The sequence below is a fragment of the Armigeres subalbatus genome, chromosome 2 (genome assembly GCF_024139115.2).
Source record: "Armigeres subalbatus isolate Guangzhou_Male chromosome 2, GZ_Asu_2, whole genome shotgun sequence".
NCBI lineage: Eukaryota > Metazoa > Arthropoda > Insecta > Diptera > Culicidae > Armigeres > Armigeres subalbatus.
The window spans coordinates 345805630-345819952 of record NC_085140.1 but is presented as its reverse complement, the minus strand read 5'-3'; the positions used below and the strand labels follow the sequence as shown (position 1 = coordinate 345819952).

At 36.6% G+C, this 14323-nt stretch overlaps 1 protein-coding gene across 4 annotated transcripts in view; it reads right to left on the bottom strand.

Annotated features, from left to right (window-relative positions):
- LOC134212895 (inositol-pentakisphosphate 2-kinase) overlaps positions 1 to 14323 on the bottom strand; it is a 507776-nt gene that overhangs the window by 163007 nt on the left and 330446 nt on the right. Inside the window, exon 1 of one of the 4 annotated variants that reach the window (XM_062691193.1) lies at positions 2379 to 2502. The exons of the other annotated variants lie outside the window; for them this stretch is intronic. The gene's annotated coding sequence lies outside the window, so the exon portion shown is untranslated. Of the gene's footprint in view, positions 1 to 2378; positions 2503 to 14323 lie in introns of those variants that run through there. 4 annotated transcript variants of the gene reach the window in all.

Below are 14323 nucleotides of genomic sequence, written 5' to 3'. Positions count from 1 at the left end.
CTTCTTCTCACCACAGCGTAATCAGAACAAGTTTTTAAACACTTTTCCGCACAGGAACCACCCGGAAATATTGATGGGATGCTTATGAAACATCTTTTTGGAATTAATCACTTGTTTGCAGTAGAAACTTAGCACTAATCGTGATACTTGCCCGAAGAAAATACTAAAAAATTGAACGCGGAGCGAATGTAAACACCGGCACCAGTAGGAGCAAACTAATAATAAGGGTGGTTCAAAAAATAAATTTTGCTTCGCCACGCTCAGTCGATGCTGTTCCATATTCTGGGAGTACTCCGATTGTTTGGGCTGGTTTGGATTGGCCGTTTCAGGTTTGTATGAGGGTTGGCATGGGGTGGGAAAGTTGAATTTTTCATTGTACTGACTGTGGCGCTTCCATATTGAGCGATGGCAAGGGGAGAGCCTATATGATGGGGGATCATGTTCAGGTTGTTTCCCTGAAAGCTATTTGAGGTTATGGCTTTCAGTTTTTTATGCAATCATCTTTTGGTCGTTTCAATAATTACTAATCAATTTTATTCCAGGTTGCTAATCTTTTGTCATGGTTATAAAACTTCTCAGAGGGCGTCACTGAAACGTGCAGTGCAACATAGTAGTCGGAATTTGTCTTGCAATCGTTCACTCGAGGAGCAGCATTGTTGCATGTTTAGTGATGCGAATTCTATTACTGATTGTCAAAACAATTTATTAAGATGTGCACAGATAAAAATATGTTGTGATTTTAAATGTATTTTCATGCACATATTTGGAGCATGCAAATAAACGTAACATTCAATCGATCTCACTGTTATTTTAAATTGAAATAAATTTAAACTGTGCTTGCTTGTAAAAGTCAATCAAATTAAATTGAATATCAAATGTATATTCGTTTGATAGAGCTAGCTGCAATTTTACACGTCGTTGAATTTTCAAAATTATTTGCTGTGTGGTTTACATAGAGTAAAGGCTCTGGAATGTGCTTTTAGCTAAGTGGGTTCTCTTTTCACTGGCGCTACTTGGGGAAGTGCTGTAGTAATCAGTGTAATGAAAAGTTTTGTTTCCCCATACTGCTTTTCGAACAAACATGAAACAGTCTACGCTCAGTCAGTTTTTTTCCAAAGCCGACTCAGGTTTTCGGAGGATTCGCCTTGACGAAGCCGCGCTGCTGCCATCTCGCGGAGATGGACGTGTGCGTGAAATCACTGTATTTCGACATGGTGAAGATAGGAATTAGTTTTGCAAATGCTTTTAAAATGTGTTTAACAGAGTTATACTGAAAACTTTTAAATACGTAGGGTTAGAATTTTCAAAAAACTATATGGTTATCAACACATGTTTTTTTTTTAATCGAAATAATTCAACTCTCGTGTTGCCAATCTAAAAGTAATTCAAATTTCTAACCCGAAAAATCAAACTATTTTCGGCAAAAACATTTAAATAAGAATTTTGAAATTGACGTCCTATATGTCTTGTCGGGTGAAATAGAAAAGCATCACCCAACCTCCATTTTGTTTTCGCGTTGCCGTCAGGGCCAATACTCCGGGCATAGGATGGAGTCGAGTAGCTGTGGCCTATGGTAAATTTTTTAGGCTACCCTAATAATAATTTATGTTGTAATAAATACAACAGGAATACCAGAGACTATTATATTCTCGCTTAACTTTTCAAAAGGACCTAAGTAACATTTTTTTCATGAGTTGCGCAAAGAGGACCTTCTTACTCTTATTCTGAATGATGCTCTTGTTATTATGTTGAAAACTTTCATTTTTGTTCAACCCTTCAAGTGACTTCACGGGAGTGATCACTTCTAAAGCTTTTTAATTCAATAACCAAAGTCACCTACAGAGTGCAAACACGTGAGTTTCTTGTTGCAACTTTATTGGGGGGTGTATTGAAGTTTTTCTGAAGCTGTTTCTAGAACAAATCTAATACATTTCAATTCATGAGTTCTAATTCGCCATAATAATTATCAGGCGATAACAGTACTTCCGCCTTACCAACAATCATTTGTTTACTTTGCTCGATAGGTAGACGGTTTGACAGTTGAATAGGTAGATTTGGCTTCACTCTTTGCGTAACTCTATATATAATAGACTCTGAGCAATACTACTGCAGTAAATGAATGCATCAAACTTCCAAAATTTTGTTTTGGTTTTCCAACCTCAACCTTTACTTTTTTCATCGACTGATTATTTATAAACTAATTGACAGTAGGTCTCCTGTACGTTCTTTATAGTTATTATAAATCCAGTTAAAAACCGAACTGAGCTCTCGCGACAATCGCATTTTCTTCCACTTCCGGATGTCGCAACTGCATCGCGAGTGGTGTGCACAGCTCTGCATCAGATAAGAATAAAGTTCAAACAACGCAAACACCTTACCATTAACCCCGTTCCCATATTTTCCCAAGTCAACACCAGCACTACATCCAGGCCCGACAAAACAAAACCGAAGACGAAACAAAACAACATTTGACAACGACAAGCACTTGGACATGCGACTGTATGGATGAATCCAAGCAAAAATAAGAAAAAGACACACGACCCACACGACGGTGTTAACTTTGACAGATTACAGTACAGCATATAGGAAGATAATATTAAAAAGCTTTTAATAAATTCTAGACAAATTGTAATTAAAATCTGATTGATGTACGATACGGAAAAAGTTCTGAATTAAATATTTGGAAGCTTGTCTCAGTTTTTTGAAAAATTTCCAAAAATGTATCTATCATACAGTTCGGAACTTTTTCCGTATCATTCATCAATCAGATTTTAATTATATTTTGTCTAAAATTTATTATAAGCATTTTGAAATGATCGTCCTATGCAGTACTGTAGGAAACATTATGTCAAAGTTAACACCGTCGTGTGTATTATCCTTACTTTTACTTGTATTCGTCACCACCACCATCACCATCCGAACATGCTAGTCACGATTCTGCGCGTACTGCACTTTCTATATGGTGCATACTTTGAAACGAGTATAGAGCGAGAACCAAAAAGGAACATTTACAGTGCAGTTCTCTGTCCCAAGAATGCTAACCCGCAAATACCTACTCTGCACACAAAAACAAAAGGACGGAAAGGTAGGCTTCTAAATGATAACAACTGCCTGACATTTTACAGATTCTCGCTGCATGGAGGGAAGGATTGCTAATCAGAATCTATCTTCATGACTCAATGTATATTCATCTGTTGACAAACATTTTTTGGTCGAAAACAACTTACCCAATGAAAACGCAATAATCTCACTATTTTGAAAACCAAACAAAAAAAATTGAAATTACATGACATTAAAGTGTGCAGTTAACTTTTGTTCCCAACCAACCATGGCAAGCACCGGCTGCAATTCGCGAAGTCGAAGCAAATTCTGCTCTTCCCTCCTATGAGAAATCCCATTGCTATCTGTCAGAGTTTGAGTGAAACATGGCTGCCATCTTCTCCTCTCTGTTACTCTACTGTAAAAACTCATAGAGAACTGTCATTGTTTGTGTGAAGAATTTTGCTTCGACTTCGCGAATGTATACATATCCGTTCACGGAGAATTGAGAATACACATTAATACACACAAATATTCTGAATGTTCTCTTTCCGCCTTTTCTCTCCCTAACTAATTCCCTCCCTCGTACGGCATTCACACTTAAAATTAATCGCCGTACTCGGTACAATTTTACCGAAATCTCAACAGCCTAACTGTTCGGTAAATAATTTTACTGATTTTCGATGATTTTGACAGTTGAACAATACTATCCATGTTGGTCATAGTGCCGTGGATCCCCGGTAATATGACCGCTTTTAATCTGAACACTTCTTAATTTGAACCCCGTTCGTTTGAACATCGTTCAAATTAAAAATGGTTCAAACGTCATTTAATACGTGGAATCAAGAAAAGAAAAATGGAACATCGTGAAACGGAATGCAGAATCAAAACAAACCAGCAAAGAGAGCAGCCAGATACCAGTTTTTCTGATGCAAATAGAGTAACCAGAAGTTCAAATTAAAAATGAACCCCGTTAATTTGAATGAGGTACCGTTCAAATTATCGGGGGTCCACGGTATTCATGTGTGAATTTGTATGCAATTAAGTATGTGCCGACACATGATATGCATGTTTCAAAATACATGGATTTTTGCCATAAAGTATGTGTCGATTTTTCTGAGTGTACTTCGACCCCATTTACTCAATTTTGGCTTCCCGTACGGATGTTCGAGGTTGGGTGAATTGAACTCACTATTGGGTAGTTTATTTCTTCCGTGTACGGTGTTTTGCCTCTCCCCACTGGATAAACACATGTATCACAGACAAACAGACTGTCATATACATTGTATTAACGATTGACAAAACTCATAACTTAGCAAATTTCACCCCAAGCGTTCGGATCAAATTACTTATTTCAATGCTTGTGCAGAGCAAGCACATCGACTCTCCCATGCTCAATAAATTATATTTGTCACACGGATCAATACCCTCACGTTTAACCAGTGTAAGCAAAATTAAACCACTTTGTATATGCGCAATGACGCGAAAATGTAGCAACACATAGCTTGTAATATAAAACACATTTGGACTCTGTAATGAACGTTCTGTTCGTAGTTAGCGTTCTTCGGAACCACATCGTTTTGTGATTAGTGATCCTATCTGCCCAGATTATGGGTTAGGAAACTGTTTTAAAGGAAACTCCCTTTAGGGTCAAGCGCAACGGATTGCGCAGTGTAAAAATCGTGCCACGAACCTGCCAAATTAAGAAGAGGCATGATATGGCGACCGGCCAGAGTTAGTGCAGTGCAACAGTTTACCGAGAATGAAGAAAAAACAGCCATTAAGAAATTGAAGAGATGGTTTGCGTGGAATTGAGTCGCAATCGTTGCAGCCAGTATTTAAGTGCTAGCACAGAGGTTTAACACCATCGGCACGGTGCACAACAAAGAGAGGAAGACAATCCGTACAATGCTAGTGAAATGTGCAAAACAATACAAAATAATTGTATAGTGCTAGTAAAATGCGTGAACGATCATTACGATGCACGAGAAAAATAGTGAAGTGAAAATCAAACTGTTCGATACACGAGAAAGGATATGAAGAGAATGCAGATGCGAAGATCTGCAAGACAATCTGTACAGCAGGCGAGAGGGGTGATGAAGAGAATGCAGATACCAAGATTCGGAAGATAATCTGTACAGCAGACGAGCAAGGCGATGAAGAGAATGCAGATACCAAGATACGGAAGATAATCTGTACAGCAGACGAGCAAGGCGATGAAGAGAATGCAGATGCCAAAAAACACCAGCCCGACACCAGTGGAGTGAAAATACAGCAGCTGGAGTTCTGGAAAATTCAGTAAGGTGAAGTACTCAAACTATTACATCGTGTTATTATTGTTATTATTATAATTATTGTGTATTAAATATTGTACATTTATATTACGATGGGGAAACCAAATTCAAAAGTAGATCTAAAAGGCGAAAATAATATTAACATAGTTGAACACCTAGAACAAAATGAAAATTACACGAAATTAAACTTTGGCTAATCCTTGCAATTGTACTTATTCAACTCATTTTAGTCTTGAGAAAAACGTTGAAGAAACGCTGGCAGCGTAAAGGGTATGCCATGGGAAAAGCAGCATCTATCGCAAATATAGCTGATGTATAATATTTAATCTAGCTGAAATATTTATCAATGTCGACTTTACAAGACGACATTGACTTACTGAACACACTTCTAATTAATTTAAAAAAACCATTTAATAAAATTTCACAGTTACCACTCTTCAGGCTAAATTAAACTACGCAAACGAGTTATATAACCAAATTGAAAGGGGGTTACTAGAAGAAGAAGATACTATACCGGATACGGAATTAACTTTTTTAATTAAAGCATCTCGAAATTCAATATCTGAAATTCGAAATATTCTTAAACTCAAATTTGAACAATTAAATACTAAACCACAAGTCACAATGCCGTTTGATTATAAAGTAGCTACATCTATCGTACAGCCATACGATGGAACGGCTGACGGTATCGATGCTTTTTTGGATTCCGCAAATCTTTTGAAGGATCTAACGGAGGCGAACCAACAAGCAACAGCAGCAAGACACGTCTTACGGGGAAAGCCAGATTGGGTCTACCCGAAAGATTGGCAACGATTGACGATATTATTGCTGACGTTAAAACAAGATGTGAGGATAAAACCACACCGGAGAATATTTTGGCCAAGCTGAAGGCAGTGAAGCAAAAAGACACTGCAGAAAAATTCTGCGACGAGGTGGAAAGACTTACCATAAAATTGAAGGCTGTCTACCTTAATAGTGGAATTCTTGATACAATATCAACAGCAATGTCAACAAAAGCTGGAGTAGATACCTTAATTAATGGTATTGGTTCGGCTGAGACAAAGCTCATTCTTAAAGCAGGTACATTTAAGGACATGAAGGAAGCCACGCAAAAGGTTTTGGAAAATACTGCAAACACTTCATGTCAATCTGCTCAATTGTTAACATTCAAAAGCAGACAAACGCAACATAACTACAAAGGCCGCTTCAATAGCAACCGAAACGACACAACTCGTTTCATTAAAAGAGGTCAGTATAACGCTCAACCAAACTACCATGGAAATAATTTGCAATTCAGGAATAGTTTTCCTCATAATACGAATAACTATTATCAAAATAGAGGACGTGGCGGAAGGTACCATACAAATTCTCGAAGGAAAATCTTTACAACTGATGCAATACGTGTTCATAACACCTCAATTCCAAATTCCATATCCCAAGATGCAGGACCACAATCTCATACACCTCCTGTACCAACCAATTTTCATCAACTGGATCTTTCACGTAATATACAAAGTATTAATAACGATAATTTTTAGATCAACATATGATGCAGGTAAACCCGCATCGTCTAACGTAATTTACTTAACAAATGTAAACGCTGTAAATTTTATTACTTTAGATGTACATATGACCAATTCAAAATGTACATTAATAATTGATAGTGGAGCCGACGTTTCACTTTTTAAAAGTGGGAAAATATCTGTTAACCAACCTATTGATAGAAATATTAAATATAAACTCTCAGGTATAACCAATGGAATATCTGAAACCATTGCCGAAACTACTACTAACTTACGATTCAATGACTGTCTTCAAATAAGTCATAATTTTCAGATAGTTGGTAATGATTTCCCAATACCAACAGACGGTATTTTGGGACAGGATTTTTCTTATCAAGCACAGATGTACTATAGACTATGAATATTGGCTATTAAATTTCAATTACCAAAATCATGTTGTTTCAATACCAATCGAGGATAGTTTCCAAAACACCATTATTCTCCCACCGAGGTGTGAAGTAGTACGCAGAATACCAAACTTCAAAGTTACTTCTGATTCTATAGTATTTTCACAGGAAATTTTACCTGGAATATTTTGTGGAAATACAATAGTATCTCCCACGCATGCTATGTTAAAATTAATAAAACCAACAGACATACATGCACAATTTCAAAACTTTCATCCCGTAGTCGAAGAAATTTGTAATTATGAACAAATCGCGACGAAACCCAATTTAAATAATGAACGAAACCAAAAATTGCTTTCTAAAATAGATTTTCAAACGTTCCCCACTTTGTACAGAAACCTTTGAAAAAATTAATCGAACAAAATTCAGACATCTTCTGTATGTCAGATGAGAAATTGAGCACAAACAATTTTTATACTCAAAATATTCACTTAACGGACCCCGTTCCAGTTTATATCCCGAATTATAAGAATATTTATTCACAAAATGATGAAATAAAAACAAGTTCAAAAGATGCTGAAGGACGATATTATAGAACCATCAAAATCGTTGTATAATAGTCCAATTTTACTTGTTCCAAAAAAATCGGACAACAATAGCAAAAAATGGAGACTGGTCGTTGATTTTCGCCAGTTGAATAAAAAAATCTTGGCAGATAAATTTCCATTGCCAAGAATTGATACAATTCTTGATCAATTAGGAAATGCTAAATATTTTACAACACTGGATCTAATGTCTGGATTTCACCAGATTCCATTGGATCCGGAAGCAAAAATACACAGCTTTTCCACTTCATCTGGACACTTCAATTTTAAGCGATTACCTTTCGGGTTAAACATTAGCCCTAATAGCTTCCAGCGAATGATGAACATCGCTATGGCAGGATTATATCCTGATTGTGCCTTTATATATAATGACGATATAATTATTATAGGTTGTTCAGTAAATCATCATCTGAACAATTTACAAAAGGTTTTCGAGCGCTTGAGGTACTATAATCTTAAGCTCAACCCTGAAAAATGCAACTTTTTTCGAAGAGAAGTTCTTTATCTAGGACATCGTATTACAGATAAAGGGATTTTACCAGATAATAGCAAATTCCAAGTCATCAAAGATTTCCCAGTACCTACAAATGCGGATGAAATACGACGATTCGTCGCTTTCTGTAATTATTACAGAAAGTTTGTGCCAAATTTTGCGAATACATATAGCAAAGCCCTTGAACAATTTATTGAAAAAGGGTGTAAAATTTGCTTGGACACATTTACATCAAAACAGTTTTGAGAAATTAAAACGATTACTGATATCTCCGACAATTTTGCGTTACCCAGACTTTACGAAAAAAATTATCCTTACTACGGATGCTTCTAACGTAGCGTGTGGAGCCATTCTTTCACAACAACATGACAACCATGATTTACCAATCGCCTACGCAAGCAAAAGCTTCACAAAAGGTGAAAGTAACAAACCAACAATTGAAAAAGAGCTAACGGCCATACATTGGCCCATCAATCATTTTAAAAGTTATTTACACGGGAAAAAGTTTATAGTTCGTACGGATCATAAGCCACTAGTATATCTATTCGGCATGAAGAATCCTACTAGCAAATTAACACGAATGCGCTTAGATTTAGCAGAGTTCGATTTTGAAATTGAATATGTTTCAGGCAAAAGTAATGTAGGAGCAGACGCACTTTCGCGCATTCCTTCAAATTCAGATGAACTGAAAAAATTATCAGTTTTAACAGTCAACACTAGGGCAATGGCAAGAAAACAACACAGTTCACAATCAAATAGTAAACTAAACTAAGATCAGAAGAACCAAGTAATAAGATTGATCACCTTAATGCTTGGCAAACTGAAAATCCCTCTGAGACCAGAAAAATCCTTAAGCTTGGTTGCAAGTGCACCGAAACCAAGTAAGATTTAATGTATACAGCCATAATTATACAAAATATTGGGAAGTATTGAAATTACTCTGAATAACGGAAGTCATGCGCTAGAGTATGCTCTTCTGAAAATTGAAGAGATTTTAATAAAATATAGAAGAGATAAATTGGCCATTTCACTCGAAGATAACCTTTTCAAAAGAAATCAGCGCTAGTACATTCAAGGAAATCGCTAACAGAGCCATTTCCAAATGCGAAATAATATTATTCAATCCTCCAAAACTACTGACAACACAGGAAAAAATCAAAGAAGTTCTTCAGAATTTCCATATGACCCCGACGTCAGGTCATATTGGACAGCACAGAATGTATTTGAAAATAAGAGAAGTATACAAATGGAGAAACATGAAAGCAGATGTTGCAAATTTTGTCAAGTCTTGCAATATGTGCAAAATCAGTAAAGTTCACCGACATACTAAAGAAAATCAAGTTACTACTACCACACCATCAAAACCTTTCGAAGTTCTTTCAGCGGATACAGTTGGACCGTTCATAAGAACGAGAAACGGTAACCGGTATATTCTAACACTACAATGCAATCTAACCAAATACGTAGTTTGTATTCCAATACCTACAAAAGAAGCAGCAATAATAGCAAAGGCGCTTGTCGAACATTTTATTCTGATTTACGGAAATATTTTGGAATTTAGAACAGATCAAGGCACAGAGTATAACAACGAAGTCCTTGATCAAATTTGCCAACTTTTATCTATAAAACAAAAATTTTCAACAGCGTATCACCCACAGACAATTGGAGCATTGGAAAGAAATCATAGATGCTTGAACGAGTATCTGCGATGTTTTACCAATGATCACAAAGATGACTGGGATGATTGGATTCAATTTTATACATTCAGCTACAACACAACACCCCATATCGAGCACAGTTTTACACCGTTTGAATTAGTATTTGGACATAAAGCAAATTTACCAATTGATTTTCGAAAAACGTCAAACCATGAGCCGATTTATAACCTTGAGGAATATTACAACGAATTAAAATTTAAACTGAATATAACAAACAAATTAGCTAGAGACAATTTGCTAGAGCGAAAAGAAAGTAGACAAAAAGTAGTAAACGAGAAAATTAATCCAATAGATCTGAGAATCGGTGACCACATTTATATTACAAACGAAAATCGTAAAAAATTAGACCCATTCTATCTAGGCCCATATATTGTAAAAAGAAATCAACAGCCCAAATTGTACTATTGTTAATGAAAACACAAACAAACAAACAGTAATTCATAAAAATAGAATTGTAAAAGCATAAAGAATAAACTCGCAAAACAAAAAAAAAGAAAAGAAAAAAAATCGAAGAATTGCCAAAATTTTGTCAAAAATAAAATAATTTCATTTCACTTCAATTATTTTTTTTGTAAAAAGGGAGGTGTCATATACATTGTATTAACGATTGACAAAACTCATAACTTAGCAATTTCACCCCAAGCGTTCGGATCAAATTACTTATTTCAATGCTTGTGCAGAGCAAGCACATCGACTCTCCATGCTCAATAAATTATATTTGTCACACGGATCAATACCCTCACGTTTAACCAGTGTAAGCAAAATTAAACCACTTTGTATATGCGCAATGACGCGAAATGTAGCAACACATAGCTTGTAATATAAAACACATTTGGACTCTGTAATGAACGTTCTGTTCGTAGTTAGCGTTCTTCGGAACCACATCGTTTTGTGATTAGTGATCCCATCTGCCCAGATTATGGGTTAGGAAACTGTTTTAAAGGAAACTCCCTTTAGGGTCAAGCGCAACGGATTGCGCAGTGTAAAAATCGTGCCACGAACCTGCCAAATTAAGAAGAGGCATGATAAGACATAACACTCGTGAAATTTCCATCGTTCACTGATTTACTGGTCAATTCAAATTATCATTAGCCAATCGATCACTCGTAGTGCGTGCATTGGATTTGAGCTTGACGTTTGCTCACTATCGCCATCTGGTACGTGATTTGCCCAACTAACTGAAATCAACAGATGTCGTAAGTGTGTTAGTGAACGACGATGAATTTAATGAATTAATGTTCAATGTGTTTTGTCTGTTTGTCTGTGCTTGTAAACCTCTACCACAGCTTGTTTCGTCGCACTGATAGCCATGAGGGTAGTCACGAGCTCAATATAAGATCTGAAACGAACACAACCACAATCTTCAATGTTTGGCTCCGGCACAAAGTAAACATCTGCCGCTTGCAGTAAACATCTGCCTTTACCTCTAAATCGAAAACTTGTATACTTACTACACTGAACCAAAACTTCCTCTTCATATCGACTGACAGTTGATCTGCTCCCGCCCCTTAACGAAAATAGGGTAAAATACCCAATAGTGGACCCCCTAGTAGCGAAGTTTTGCTCTTCCTGTCATAAGCAGTAGAAATTTTCAACATATTAATTCTGCTTGATGTCTAATAACAAGCTATGCATCCAATCTTCACGATACATACATAAAACACCCAAATACAGGACGTTATTCGTTGAAATTAACATTTTAAAGTCTAACTGAATTTGCCCTATAGTAGACCCCCTGGGGGTCCATAATAGGAAATGGCTTCCTTATAGTCGACACTTCATTTAATTTTCATGTCCCGTTTCGGGACGTTCTTCTTCCCTATTATGGACCCCCCAAAATATTCCTATAATGGACACTCTAGTGTTTATTTTTTAAAGAATTGTAAAAAATCATCTTATTTTACTTTCCATAGCATTTCCAATGCATGTAATCAAATCATAGGGCTGTAAGGTAGGTTCCCTGATAGAATTTCTTAGCAACATGTTGACATTGTGCTGTAATAATGCAAAATGGCTGGAAGGTCCACTATTGGTTGGGGTCCACTATTGGGCACTTTACCCTAATACGCGTTTCGGATGATTGCCATTCGTCTTCGTTTCTCGATGGTAAAGCACTGCGAATGACTGTCAGCTCATTACCATCCCACATATAGGATGGTTGCCAGATGATACGCTTTTCAATAGTGTCTGATGAAGATATGATTTCCTGGTTATTTTAATTCATGCATTGAATGATTCTAAATCGATATTCGAACTCATTGATTTCGGTTTAATTTTTGGGATAAATAATGAAAGCGTATTATTAGAAAAATATTATAGGCGGGTTTTATTATTACATTTTTATTATTATTGATCACAGATACATAAAAATATAATCGAGCCACTGATTGCTGATCTCACCATCCGGCGAAACGAAACAGTGTTGATCCAAACGAAACTAGCTTATCACTGCTGGTTTTATGAAAAAAGCATCTCAATTGTTTGGCTCTAAAATGCCACGATTATCTGAGCTGATAATAAAGGTGGGATGGTTTCGCGGATTGCTGAATCTGGCCGAGAATCTGGCTGATATCGCCGGGAGGTGCCTATGGTTCAGAAAAGAGAATAAAATGACAACATAAACAAAACGCTTCTGTGATCTAATAAAATAACTTATTTAAAGGGTTTTCATAAAGAATATTATGTTACCTACCTTTTACAACTGGTGATGTAGAATTCGCAAACATAAACAACCATTTTCACAATTTTCAGTGCGCGCTATAAATAAATTCCGAAACAACTGCGATCTACTGGTGAAAATTTATTTCTGCTAAGCTGGCAACCAGCAACCGAAACAGTCAACAATGGTAAAGAAAAACATCCGAGGACCGAATGATTGTCGTTTTGTTGCGTGATCAAAGCAAACATCATCCGCTTTTCGAATGACAGCTGAGTTTTGTGCTCAGTGTACCTACACTCTGAAAAATCTTCACGTCATATTTACCTGAAAACAAATGTGGTTCTCATCCACCCTACTTTTCACGTAAGAATGACCTGAATGACAAGTAACCTGAACAAAATTTAGTTTCCTTGAGTTACGTGATTTATCCGGTGACTCTGACTGGATCTTCCAGTACAAATGACGTGAAGCTTGAAAGAAGTTACGTGTTTGATCAGGTGAACCTGACGTGATTTGTACGTACCGGTTACGTGGAATTTTAGTGAAAGCTACAAGACAGCCGGTAACCACTATATGTTTTGAAATGTATTGCAATATAGTGATTTGAGAAATAATGCAAAAAATGAACAGGGACTGCTCATAAAAGGGAACTCTTTTTCGCGTTGTTGATTGATACAGGGAATGCCGTCATTTTGTGATTGCGCTTTGGAGTTATCGCAGAAACACTGTTGAAGAAAAAACAATGTTATCGGCGGATGTTGAATGAAATCTATCAGATTTGTTGAGAAATGATAAATTTTATCCAACCTCCGTTGCTTTTTTCCAAAGAGGAGAAATGCAGGCACGGAAAATATCCGCCTAGATGCACCTGGAATATCACTTACCTCCGCCCGCGAAGTCTCATTATGTTTAGGTTATGTACCATTCATTCTTGTTTACAATGCAGGTCTTCCGCAAATGCCGAAGCTGCAATCACACTAACACAATCTCACTTAAATTGTTTACGTAGATATACAGTCATATTCACCAACATTTTTAGTAAAAGTTACGTGAATTTCTGGTGAGCATTACTAACGTCACGTAACAATCGTCGTTTGTTCAAAACAGATCAGTTATGTGATTTTTCACGTGGATATGACGTGATGATTTTTTAGAGTGTATACTGCGCATGCCAACACCCGAGTTTCACTCACTCGACCGCTCGCTCTTGTAGGTAGGTTCTTCTCGTCTGAACATCAAGCGTGGAAGGTTATCAAAAGCATTCGGAATAAGTACAGGTGAGGTGATACAGATAAGTGATGATTTGATAACAGTGGTACAGCTTTTACTGGCGTGGTAAAATTTCACTGCTCAGTATCTTTGAAAACGTGATAAGCGAATCTCTATAATAGTGAATCTCTGCGGTAGTGAACAAAAATGTGCTCCATAGCTAAACTGTGTGAAATTTTCGGCAGCGTCATTGAATTCACGAACAGTTTAGGATTCTCGAATAAGATCGTCAAACGCCCTTTGGAAATGTGAAATTGATTTACCAAATTTCGGTTTCGTCATCATATGATGTATGATTGGTAATATGTAATTGGTCGGATAAGCATAATGGGTCGGA